Below are 14,033 nucleotides of genomic sequence, written 5' to 3' on the forward strand. Positions count from 1 at the left end.
TAAACAACGCGATTTAACAGCCTTTGAACGTGGGATATATATATACTGAGTGGCCAGATTATTATGACCACCCCATCAGTACTTCGTTGGGCCACCTTTTGCCTTCAATACTGTGGCAATTCTTCTTGGCATTGACTCCACGAGATGTTGAAAGGTGATGCGAGGAATCTGACACCATGCCTGATGAATAGCACTGTCCAGTTCTGGGAGATTTGATGGTTGTGTAACCAGCTGCCTGATGGCTCTTTTAGCTTCGCCCCACAAATGTTCAATTAGATTGAGATCTGGTGATTGTGGGGGCCACCTAAGCAAGGTAAAGTCTCCCTCATGTTCTTGAAACCACTCCTGCACAATACGAGCACTGTGGCATGGTGCATTGTCTTGTTGGACGAAGCCATCTCCATTGGGATATGCCATCAACATGATAGGATGAACTTGATCAGCAATGATACTAAAGTATGTTGTGCTACTAAGACATTGTTCCACATGAATTAAAGGGCCCAAATCATGCCAGGAAAACATGCCCCAAACCATAACACTGCCCCCAGCAGCTTGACGGGTTGTACTCATGCATGCGGGGTGCATGCTTTCATGCTGTTTCTGCCAAATTCTCACTCTGCCACCTGCATGATGCAACTGGAAACATGATTCATTGGACCACATGACTCTTTTCCAATGCTCGACTGTCCAATCCTTGTGTTCCTGTGCGAATTGGAGACGTTTTATCTTGGTAACTGCAGACAGCAGTGTACGGCTAATTTGCCTACAAACATCAGGTGGTCATAATAATCTGGCCACTCAGTGTGTGTGTGTGTGTGTGTGTGTGTGTGTGTGTGTGTGTGTGTGTGTAAAAGCTACTTAAGCTCTGCCTCTGATAAATACACTCACACACCACGCATGTACTCACAGGCATACTTTTGTTTTCAGTTGGTTTCTCCATGTTGTCCTCAATCTTTCCTGTGAGCTAATGTACTATGGCAGTGCTCAGGAAGGAAATAAGCCTGTTCTTTCACCCCCAACCCCCAGTGAGAGAGGAGTTGAATCTGCAGTGGATATTGATGCAGGGCTTGGTTGGATAACCATGTCTGGTCTTCTGAAATACAGACAGATCATGGTTCTTCAGTAAAGACTACAATTAGGTTTCCTGGTTTTTAGGCAAATAGGAAACCATAATGAATTATGCTCCTTCTCCTATCACTTAAAGTCCATCTCTAGAGCTAAGCACATTGCTGTGGTCCACATCCCAGAATATTATGTTCTGAGGCCCAGGGAATGATACATTCTCCTCAGGGCTCTGTGTTCCCTTTAGTCCATACATCTCCTGTTGGAGAGAAGTTCTTTGACTTTGGATCTATGATTCTTAACTGTTTCTGGACTGAAAATAATAGGGTACAGGAAGTAATGTGGTTAGAGTGTGGTGATGTAGATAACAAATAGACATTGGGGTAAGTATCTGAGTACATCTTAAGAACAAAACAGAATGTAAAAACAATCTACACTAATAAAAGAGAAACAAGCAAATTGGTGTTACTCCGCTACACCCACCAGCCAATCAGGATGAGTATGCAAATTAACCTAACAAAGATGGTGGTTAATTTGCATATGCAGGCATGGAGTGAAGACTGCAGATTGAAGAGGCTTGGCTTCTCCGCTTCGGCCAAACCAAAGGCCTGGGTCCCGGGTGCCAGAGGTAAACCGGTGCCGGAGGTAAACCGGTGCCGGCAGCCAGGGGAAGGAAGACCTATTGCGTGAATCTTCGTGCAATGGTATTCTAGTTGTTAAATAAAATTGGTCAAAAGAGTTTATATAAATGCTAATAATACCAATTTTATTAATGACCACAGCAATTATGTTGACAGTAACACCAACAATAGACCAGAAATATGATCATCATCAGCATGCTCATTGTAATTAAAATTATGTCCATTACAATATAACTGTATGTCTTTCTACTTAAATATCATTCCCCATATACCAATATTTTGTAATAAATCTGACACAATAAAGAATAACATAAAGAAGATCCCTTCCTGCCTTTATAAATCTGTTGTTGGATGAAGGGGCTGGATGAACAGGGATACTCAAAGATAGTATTTATGTGATGATAAAGGAAAAATGCCAGCTCTCAGAATGCACTTTGTGCAAAATTTACATGCTTATCTTTGCATTTGCAAAAGCATCAAGAGTTTACTTATAGTGAGAAATAAATTCATTCATATCCATGAAATGGAAATTATCAATATGGCTCAGGAAATACACTTATATAAATTCCAGTTCCTGCCTCATAGACATATGTGAACAAAGAAGAGTTTATAAGGCCAAGCTTATGTTACTCAACTATGGGTTACAAACAGTATCAAAATATCTGTGCTTTCATTAGAAAAAACATCAACAATTTGGATGCCTTCCATGTCTCATATGAGTTAATGTGTGAACATTGCCTAGCTCGCAGTCTTGTCAGTCAGGAGGGACCCTTGTCTGGAGCTTCCACCAGCTTGTAGCTATAGCATTTGAAACATGTTTTCAGAAGGACAAAATTTATAATAGGGCACAAGCACATGTAGAGGAAATAGAAATGTTTCAGTTTTTCTTTAAAAAAATTATGCTTATGTTTTGCCATTCTATTTTTATTAGAGTACTATGTCATGCATACACTGTACCTTGTTAAATTTATTATTTTTAATATTTTTCAGTTCTGCTTTTGATTGATGGTGCAAAAAGGTCCAAATGTTTCCCAAAGAAGTGGGGAAAGTGGGCACTTATGGAGGTGTGTGTGTTTCCCAGAGAAAGACTCCACTTGAAGAGCACCATGTGTTAACCTCCATGAGCTTCCTGCCTCCTAGTTGCTGGTAACATGTCCTGCCACAGCTGTACCACATTATGTCAGAAACAAAAACTGGTAGTTATCTGAAGGGCCAGCTCGGACTCAATGGTGTTATGGAAAAAATTTGTCAATAGGTTCAAAAATTTTCTAAATACCAGCTCTTTGTAGCTGCTATTTGGAAAGAAGGATCTTTACTAAAATTTTAATTTTACCTTTCACCAGGAAGGCTGCTACCATTTAGCGCAAACTAACAGAGCTCTGCAATTGATTATATTCCCCATCACACTCTCCATTACAAAGGGCAGATACCCAGACTTCCTGAATCATGACTTTATACCTAGGAAGTTTTCTAGGACATGAATATAGGATAAGCTTAACTAGTAGGTATAGAATTGAATTGAAATTCTGAGTAGTCAGGCAAGCTATAGAATGTATCATTGGATTTCACATTCTTCTTATTTAAATATTCTTTTTTTAAATATTTTATTGATTTTTTACAGAGAGGAAGGGAGAGAGATAGAGAGTTAGAAACATCGATGAGAGAGAAACATCGATCAGCTGCCTCCTGCACATCTACTGGGGATGTGCCCGCAACCCAGGTACATGCCCTTGACCGGAATTGAACCTGGGACCTTTCAGTCCGCAGGCCGACGCTCTATCCACTGAGCCAAACCAGTTTTGGCTTATTTAAATATTCTTGCAAGAATAATCTACCAAAGAGATCAAACTATAAAAATATACTGAATATTGACTTCCCCAAGTGTCCTAACTGGTGACTTCCCATTGTTATTTTCCTCGAGTTTCTGTTCTGCTTCCTTTGTTTCATTTCCACTCCTATGAACTTAGCTTCCATTTCTCACTCCACTTCTGTGGGGGAACTCCTCTGGGAGAGCTGGTCACTGGCTTGCTGAGTGAATCTTGACTAGACTTCATTTGATCTCCTCCACAGAGTTAAGACAGTTTCTGGGGACAAAGGACAGGAGGCTTTGGAGAAGCAGACTGAATGTGTTTGTTGTCTTAATTTGTGGTTCTGAAGATGCTCTGCTTGTGGGTGTCTCTGCTGAGGTTGCAGAAAAGAGAAACACTGAGTCAGGGGGAAGAGTGATCTTTAGAAAAAGGGGGTTTAAAATAGCATATTCTTATTTATTTCTTGGAGGGACCATTATTTCTCCAGGCTGAGTTACCCTAGTCTTTTTCCTATTCTGTAGTTTGGACTTTCTACCTTTCCAAGGTGAGCCAGAATTCTCCTTTCCCAGAAAGAAAATCCCTCCCTCCTGTTCTCCTGGAAGCCTGTGAGATGAGCCCTGTTCTCCCTCTTCATAAAGCCCAAGCCCCTGGTGAGGCCAGCAGGAGTGAGAGCCCTTATCAGGAGGCCTGTGGGAGGGGCAGGCTCTTAGGGGCTCTGCCAGGGATCCTCTTGAAGCTGGTCCTCTTACTCTTTTGTTAAATTAGCATTATTTATTTGTGTGTTTGTTTTTACAAAACTTTATTCTTAAATGTACAGTAAGCTCACAGACAACATTCCTTCATCCTAGCTGTAAGTGGCAACAGATGTTATCACAAGAAATCCAGATGTTACAACAGAAATGGAATTTAGGATCACCATTGCCCCAGGCACAAGGAACGGCTCATTTCTGGACAGATTCCTTCATTTCACATGTGTCCTGGAGGCCTTTTCCCTGGGCCTTTGCTTTCTGCTGGAATGCCTTAGCTACCCATACCTTTGGCCTGTTTCTTGGGCTTCTTGCCACCTTTGAGACTGGGCATGACACCTGCTGCCCCTTCCCTTAGTACAGAACCTTCACTCTTGGTAACTTCTGGGAAGCTGTGCACAACGTTCCTGATAAGTGACCAACCCTTTGGCAGCCTGATGAGAGAGGCTAGCTAGATGGCCAGATTGCTGCCCATCTCTGTAGCCCCCATGTGGTATCTTTTCTCTCTGGAGGCCCAGGAACAGGGAATTTGTTCCCTCCTGATTTCTATGGCTCACTGTTACCTCCATGACTCTTTGGTGTCCTCTCTTGTTTAGAAGTGTTCTGTATCATCTTACACATACCCCTTCATTGTTATTACCTTAACCCATTGCTCACTTTCCCTTTGCATGGAGCTATGAAAAGGAGTTAGCAATTTTTCTAAAAGAAAGCCATCTTAGTCTTCCCTTTGAGCAATTTGTACCTTAATCTCTGTGTTACTTAGATTGTGATGTGTGCTTTCCTTTTCTCCCTCATCTCAGAGATCATGTATGGGTGTTTTATACTTGAACAAGGTCCATATCTGGTGTATATTAAGTGAATGCTCAGGGGGCTATTACAGGTCCCTCAAAATAGGAGAAAGTTCGTTTTATAAATATTGAAAGTTTTTAATTAAAATCACAATGCCAAATGAATTCACCTGTCATATAAAACTGTATTGGCTTCTATTTTACACATCCAAATAACTTCCTAGGTGTCTGGACGCCAAGCAGGTTCACCTTCTCATTGATACTTACTGATGTACTATACAGGAAAAGTTTCAAGGATGTTAACTAAACCCCTCATATGACTTTCAAACATTGGCTGGCATTTGTTGGCATTCCTTGTGTGCAGTGGAATCATCCTGATCCCAGCTTTCTTCTTCACATGACATTCTTCATCTATATATGTCTATCTCTGTACCAATTTCCCCTTATCATAAGGACACATTCATATTGGATTAAGGCCCACCCTCTTGATTTTATTTTAATGTTATCACCTGCAAAGACACTGTTTCCAAACAAAGTGACTCTCAAACATTCTGGGGGTTAGATTTCAATATCTATCAGAAGGACACAATTCAACTCATAACGGCACTTAATGTGTTTGGAAACGGATAGATTTTTCTCTCTCCAGTGTATAACCAGCCTTGATATTGAGTCTTTTTTCTCCTAATAACAGATGCCTCATTGGAATTTGTGTTTCACAGGTCCCTGTCATGTGTGTCATCCAGAGTATATAAACACATCTCCTCCTGCCTAAACACACATAGCTTTAGGTGACTACTGACACATTGCCTTATGTTCAGGCCAAGGATAATACCCATTATCTACAGACACAAAATTCCCAGGATGCCAAGATGGTCTTGCTCTCTCTGTTTCTGCAGCCCAATAGCATTGGGTATCAATCTAGTTCCATGGAAGGGATGTTTCTTTCCTCTCTGAAATAAATTTAAACAAAATATATTTTTAAAAAGTACAAATTGAGAAACCAAGATGGCGGCATAGGTAAACACCGGAGGTTGCTGCCTCGAACAACCACTTCAAAAATACAACTAAAAGACAGAACGGACATCATTCAGAACCACAGGAAGGCTGGCTGAGTGGAAGTTCTACAACTAGGAGGAAAGAGAATAGCATACGGAGACTCAGAGGAGGCGCAGTGCTGAAGTAAAATACTAAGGTGCGGAGTGCATGCGGAGCGGGCTGGCAGCTGAGGGCGCGATTGTCGTTTTCAATCGGGAGGGAGTCTCAGGCTCTCAGCTCCAGTTCCGGGTGAGTCTCAAGGGACCCAGACTCATACGGGAGAAGCGAGACTGTCTGGCATTGCTCAGAACCCTAGGGCAGCTTTCTCTCAGTGGGGCTTGCAGCAATTACTAGGACACTGAGAAGCAGAGCCTCTGAGGGCAAGACTGAGAGCAGCCATAATTGCTAACCCCACCCTGTTGATCCCGTGGGACCCACCCCGCCCAAGCCCTGTAGGGAGACTTATGTTGGATAGCCTCAGGCAAAGGCTAGATTAGCACCTCCCTAGAGATCCAGGAGCCAGGAAGCCAAGAGGTCAGAGTGGGACCATCCAGTTTGCAGCTCTGTGGAACCATAAAAGACACACTCAAGGGGCAGATTCAGTGAGCACCAAAGCCCCATCGAAGCAAGTCTATCTCCAGAGGGGTGTCTCCAGCACAGAAGTTCTCCCACTGCAGACACAGCTGATTCTCACAGCCAATTGGCCTGGAGGTCAATTCCTCACAGTGATAACTACAACAATCAAGGCTTAATTACAACAAGACTGTGCACAAAGCCCACAAGGGGGTGCACCAAGAGTGTCTACCTCAAGTAATTGGGACACTTAGCACAGAAAGGCACTCTATCGACACAGTGAAGCACAAAAAATGCCGAGACAAAGAAACAGGACACAAACGACAGAATTGGAGGAAAGCAAACTGTTGGATATAGAGTTCAAAACCACACTTTTAAGGTCTTTAAAGAACTGTCTAGAAGCCGCCGATAAATTTAATAAGACCCTCGAAAAGACTGGTGAGACCGCCGGTAAATGTAGTGAGACCTTCAATGCTTTTCTCTTTCCTTCTAGTTGTAGAATTTCCACTCAGCCAGCCTTCCTGTGGTTCTGGATGATGTCTGTTATGTCTTTTAGTTGTATTTTTGAAGTGGTTGTGCGAGGCAGCCATCTCCAGTGTTTACCTATGCTGCCATCTTGGTTTCTCAGGGAATAGCTTTTTTAATCTAAGTGAATATACTAGATAAAAGTTGATTTGACCTTCTTTTCTCTTCCCCTTAGTAATTATCTTTCATTAGAAAGCCTTTCCTCTGTTTGCCCAGGTATAGCTCCATGTTTCAGGTACTGGTTCACATTATGACTTCCAGTGAAAGAGGAGGGTCAGGGGTTCTGTATGGGTTCCTCAGCAGTTAGATATGTAGGTCAATGTTTCTCTTTCCTGGCCAGCCTCACTCTTTCCAGGGAGCTGAAGGGCTGCATGTCCTCAGGAGTGAGTAAAGCCTCTTCTCCCCTCTGGTGAGACAGCAGGACAGATGCTACAGGAAGGAGTGTTCCTGCAGCATGTGTCTGGCATTTTCATTTCCCACTTTTACCAACCTGCTTATTAGCCAAGAGAAATAGAAACACTGGGCTACTTGGCCAGTATCTTCTCTGGTCTCTGTCTCACAAGAAATTATTTAGTTCTCCATTTCTGGAAGGCCTGTGGTGGGAGAGGGATTCTAAAATAGTATGGAATAGGTATCTATTAGATAGATACATTTTCTCTCTCTCTCTCTCTCTCTCTCTCTCTCTCTCTCTCTCTCTCTCTCTCTCTCTCTCTCTTCCATCTGCACTTTCCTCTACTGTGTCCTCTGGCAGTAGTTGGTAGTTGTTTTGACCTTAGCTCCTTGTAGCCCAACCATAATAATAAATTCAGCAGCTCCAAGGCAGAATGCATGCTCTACTCCTCCTTCCTAGTCTACAGGCTCCTGGTGGGTCTCAGGATTGGTTGGATCTTGGATAAGATGCAAAATAATTGGAGGTTCCTATGCCAGGTTTGGATCATGCTGGAGTCATAAAACAGGGGTAGATATTAAATGATATCTACGCTGATACAATGTCTATCTCTGACCCAGCTGTTCATCAGAGCTTGATCTGGACCACAGTCTCTGCAGCCAGTGATAACTGCATGTGGCCTCTGGGCTGTTTTCAGTATCTGGACCACTAGCTGGAATACACTTCTTCTCTCCTTCAGTCTCATTCCTTATCAGGTTCCCTTCGTGTTTGATGAACAGGGTAGCAGTGAGCAGTTTTAGTCGGTCTAAATTCATCTCCATGCATCCTTTATGTTTTATTATTGCTGTATTTTACTAGTTGTGCTGTACCTTAAGCCTATGTTATTACTTTGATATTTCTTACAGATTATTGAGGACATGTTTATTATTTTCAAATTGGGTAATGTCCATTAATCAACTTTTAATGTCAGTTAATCTTTCTGTTGGGATTCTAAATTTTTCTTAAGCTAAACTTGGATTTGTTTTCTGATTGATTGTAGTTAAAATATTTTAATTAAAAACAAAAACTACTTCTATTTGATTTCTGACATTTTGGTGATGATTATAAGTATATTTTCTTCTATATCTTTCATCCCAGAAATAATAGCTGCTGTGAAGCCCTTATTTACTACATATAAGATCTGGCTTATTTCAGAGTTGGTCTCCATTGATCGCCTTTTTTATTGAATATGGGTCATGTCCTCTACTCTTTTGTATGTTGAATAATTTTAGATTGCATCTAAAATTCCCTCAGGGAAATTGTGAAAGATGTGTAGAGACTCAGAATTCTGTTTCATGTTCTTAAGAATATTATTATTTGTTTGTTTATTGTTTTTTAATAGGTTAACTTGATTGAACTCAAATTCTAAATTCTCCCTTCCATTTTGCAGGAGCTAAAATCAGTGATCAGTCCCATTAGCCTAATTGGGCTGCTTGTCATCTATCTCCAACATGTGTAGTTCAGAGATTGGACCAGAGTTCTTATGTACAACTTGGGATTTCTCCCTCTGGATCTCTCTTATAAAGATGTTCTTCTGTCACTTTCTTGCTGCTGCAGAAGCCTCAAATTATTCTTGGTCTTCCAGTCATAAGCATGTATGTCACTGAGTTATAACTGTCTATCCACTACCAATTGAAGTCTACCTTCAAAAATAGGTCATAAAAACTAGGAAAAACCTCCACTTCGTTTCTTTTCTTCAATGTGTCTATTACAATGTAGGTTGTGACTGCTTTTCTCACTCTCTGTGCCTTCATGTCATGTCCTCTCTCTCTCTCTCTCTCTCTCTCTCATAAAAAATAGATGTTAAAATTTGTCAAAGAAGAATCATAGATATGTTAATAACACCAGGAGAATAGTTGAATTCATTATGTGACACAGCAATCATGTTCACAGCAAGAACAGTATAATAGAAGCATAATTTATCACCCAAAGGTCAACTCAGTTAAAATTACATCAATAGTGTTATATATATGAATATATATATATATATATATATATATATATATATATATATATATATATATATTAGAAGCCCCATGCACAAAAATTTGTGCACTGGCAGGGGAGAGGGGTCCCTCAGCCTAACCTGTGCCTTCTCACAGTCTGGGACCCCTCAGGAGATAACCACTGCTGGCTTAGGCCTGCTCCCCTGGTGGCAGTTGACACGCCCAATCCCGCAGTGTCTGCCCCATCTCCCCCGGTTGCAGATGGCAGGCCTGGATCCTGTGCTGGGATGGGCGGCTGCTCAAACCGTGCAGCCGCCCACCCTGCCCGCCCCGCGCCACACACGGCAGGCCAGAATCTTGCTCTGGGGCGGCCAGCAGCTGGGGATTACACTGCTGCCAGCCCCAGGTGTGGCTTCGCAATGAAATCTGCCTATAATATGCAAAAGAGCTGCCATCTTTGTTGGCGGTTAATTTGCATATCGTGCTGATTAGCCAATGGGAGGTGTAGCAACGGTACGGTCAATTACCATGTTTGTCTATTATTAGCTTAGATATATATTAGAGGCCCAGTGCATGAATTCATGAACGGCTGAGGACCCTCCAGCTGGCTGGCGATCGGGGCTGATTGGGGCCAACTGGCCCAGTCCCCGTCGGAGGTTGGCCAGCCAGGAAGGGACTACAGGAGGGCTCCAGGGCATGTCCAGCCCCATCTTTCCCAGTCCAAATCTGCCGAACCCCAGCAGCAAGTTAACCTACTGGTCAAAGCATCTGCCCCCTGGTGTCAGGGCGCATCATAGCGACTGGTCGAGTAGTCGACTGATCTGTCAACTGCTCTGTTGGACACTTAGCATATTAGCCTTTTGTATTCTAATATATATATATCCTCATATGCAACACCTTCTAATAGATCTGAGGCAATAAGAAACAAAATAGAAAAAGGACCTACCTGATTTCATGAAACTTACAGTTGTGGATGCAAGGTGGGTGTGCATAAGAGTACCAATGAAAGTATAACTCTAGGCTCCCACTGCAGTCTCCTTATTGCCTTCCACTTATGCATTTTCATTTTCTAACTCAGGATATACAAAATGAGTTCTGATGTTTATGGGTAATCCTTGTTCCAGAGATGACTTCCTGAGAAATCCTAGCAAAGAAAGCCCTAGAGAAGGAGCCTATGGAGTCTCCATGGACCACAAGCCCAGGCTTTTAGACCAGTTTGCAGAGACCTGTAGAGAAAAGAGCTAAGCCCAGCACTGCTCAGGGATGAGAGAGATACTTTGGGAAAGAAAACAGAAAGTCACAGAGTTCTTTGAAGCTTCATTGTCTAACTCCTGTAAATGTAATGATGTAGGATTTTAGCAAGCTGTTCACAAAAATCCTAGTACAATGTCCTCTCGGGGTCTATGAGCCTTAATAGTGTGACAGCTGCCCTGCTCTGTACCTTCTTTTGGATTTACTAGTCCCACAAGATTTTCAAGTTTACACTCACAGCTCTACCATAATTTCTGAAAAATCACTAACCTTACTTATCTTATTCTTGGGCCATCTCTGTCACCCAGAAACAAAGCTGAGAGATCAGGAGCAGGAGGAGCGTATGGGAAATATAATGACATTTTTACAATATTTCATACAGCATAATGAGAGGCTTGATTGGTATTAATAATCTGAAAAGATACCAGAAGAAGTGTCATGACAACAACATCTTAAGATCAATGAAAAAAGTGAGTTAAAGTAGGGGTGTCTCTTCATTCATTTATTTAACTATCTCTCCTGTTAAAGACATAGCTGCTCCCAGACTATCTCTCTCTCTCTCTCTCTCTCTCTCTCTCTCTCTCTCTCTCTCTCTCTCTCTCTCTCTCTCTCTCTCTTTCTTCTTTCTGGCTTCTCCTTATGTGATTTTCTCATACTGAATTCAAGATGACTTTGTGTGTTTTCACCTCTATAACATTGTCCTTGCACCCTTCACTACTCTCAGCCATTTTTAGGCACACACGTTTTGAAATTGCACTGTTCACCAGAGTCATTACCATTATCATGATCACATTTCACCTGTGCCAGTTAACACATGACTTTAGAATTGTTTCATACGCTATCAGTCAGGGTTCTCCTGAGCAACAAAACCAATATTATAGATCCTGCATATATGTGAAAGAGACTGATTTTCAGGAATTGGCTCATGTGATTATAGAGTTTGAAAGGTTCCTGGCCCTGCCTTTTACAAACTGGGAACCCAGGAAAGCTGGTGGTGCAGTTTAGTCCAAGTTCAACAGCTTGAGAACCACAGTAGTCACTGGTGTAAGTCCCAGTCAAACGGCAATAGAAAACCTATACCCCACACAAGCAGGTAGGCAGAAAGCAAAAGGAACACCTTCTCTCTTTCTTCCTCTGCCTCCTTGTTCTGCTTAGATCTTTAATCTAATTTATTGTGTCCAAAGATCCAAATGCTATTCTCATCTGGAAACACACCCTCACAGACACACCCAGAAATAATATTTAATCTGGGCAACCAGTGGAGAGTCAATTACTCATCACAAATTAGAGGTCGTGGAGTACTGTTTTACCCACAGCGTCTACAGGAATTGCAGCAATTGTATAAATTTCCTGTTTCATTTCTATTTAAGACTATAAAGATTATATGTTAAATGGTATTAGAAAACATTGCCCCAAAATGACACTTCATGTAGTTTGATCTGTGCAGTCCATTTAGAAAAAGTGTCATCTTGCCCTTATTGAATCCAGGTTCCGAAAGCCAGCATCACGGTGCTACCACTCTGTGATAGCCCCCTGGCTGACCACCTGAGGTAACTTCAGATTTGGGCAGCTGTTCTGAAGGGGCGAGGGCTATGCCCTCCATCTTACCTTGGCCATGTGCTCGGCAAAGGCTTCTTCCCGGAAGCCCAAGCCTCTGCTACACTGCTAGCCACACCCAGGACTTCTTCAAACTAACCAATGACAATCAAGGAATGTGCGCACCATGGATGTGACCACATCCTGTGTGACAAGACCCTGGCCAATCAGCAGGGCCCACAGTCATCTCTCCTCCCCTCACTCCACCCCCCTATTAAAACCCCTTTTTCCCACGGGGCTGTCTCTCTCGTCTCACCTTTGCATTGGTAGAGGCTGGGAACCAGACCCGGGCCTGTATTAATAAAAATAAAAGATTCTTTGCTTTTGCATCAGACATGGCTGGCTCCCTGGTGTGGTCTATTGGGGATCTTGAAATCTGGGCATAACAGTTCCCTCTCACAGGACGGCCAGGACACAAGTTGGCCAGGTTCACTTAGCTTAACTGGTGACAGGACAGGGGAGAGCTGCCAAGATCACTGCCTCAGGTGGGCCTTCAGGGAGGGTCCTCCCTGTGGGGAAGGAGGTATTTCATTCTCTCCTCATGACACCTCATCCCTAAGGGAACAAGAGGAGGGTGATGTGTGTGACAGTCACAGCTCAGGTCAGCCTGGTTCTCCAGAGGATGAATTACTGTGAGAGCCATGAGAACAGCTTCAGGGAGCAGAACTGAGATAGGATTAAGAATGTAGTCACTGGCCTCTCTGAGCTAAGGCCCAAAGGGCTGGTATTTCCCTGAGGTCCTTGTGAAGGCCTCTCATTGGTCCATAGATTTTTCTCCTTTCCTGCCCCTCCCCTAAGAATTTAACTTTCATTTTCACTCTGCTCCTCCTGCAGCTGGTTTGGAGAGTGAATTATCACCACGTTTGCCCCTCACGCTGAAACTCCACAAGTGAGTAGGCCTTTTTCCCTGGAAAAATGGGGGTGAGTTTTGCTCTGCTCTCTGTGCCTTGTGGGGGGGGGGGGGGGGGGGGGCGGAGGGAGGGGAGTTGCTAGTCTTCCAACAACTGTGTCTTTCATTATTGCAGACCTCTGGGCACGAAAAACGAATCCCCTCCCAACCCCACAACCAGATCCTGGGGCCCAATAGCTGGGGCGGGGCCGTTGTGGCTGGCAGAGGCCAATTCAGTAGAGTCAGAGAGGTGGAGCAGGGGTGATGCCCCTGGAAGGAGGTTGGGGCCTAGCATTCCGCAGTCAGCTCTGTGGGCGGGGCTGCAGCAGGGGAATGGGGCGGGCACACCCAGGAGCACTGACTGGTTAGAGAGACTTGGAGCCTGATCTCATAAGCAAGGGGGTGGAGCACCAATGTCGCCTCCATTCCCCAGGTCTCAGCCTCAGGTGAGAGTCCAACAGGCTTCCACTCCTCCTTCAGGAGAAGGATTTCCTTTGCACTTGGTCTAGGCACCTCTCAAACCTGCTTTTGCGCAGGTCATGGAGCAAGTCCTTTAAGACCTTTAAGTCCTGTGCACCTACCCTTTCAAAGAGGAATTTCCTATACCCTACACCCCTAGGGTTCTCTGGGCACAAGCCTTATTCCTTTTGAAGGCAGACACTCTGTGGGTTCAGGTTTCTGGTGCAGGTCCCCAGAGAGCCACATGTAGGGCACAAACCCCTAAGTCCTCAGGGATGGGCTTCACA

Source organism: Myotis myotis, unplaced genomic scaffold (genome assembly GCF_014108235.1).
Source record: "Myotis myotis isolate mMyoMyo1 unplaced genomic scaffold, mMyoMyo1.p scaffold_m19_p_10, whole genome shotgun sequence".
In the NCBI taxonomy this organism is placed as follows: Eukaryota; Metazoa; Chordata; class Mammalia; order Chiroptera; family Vespertilionidae; genus Myotis; species Myotis myotis.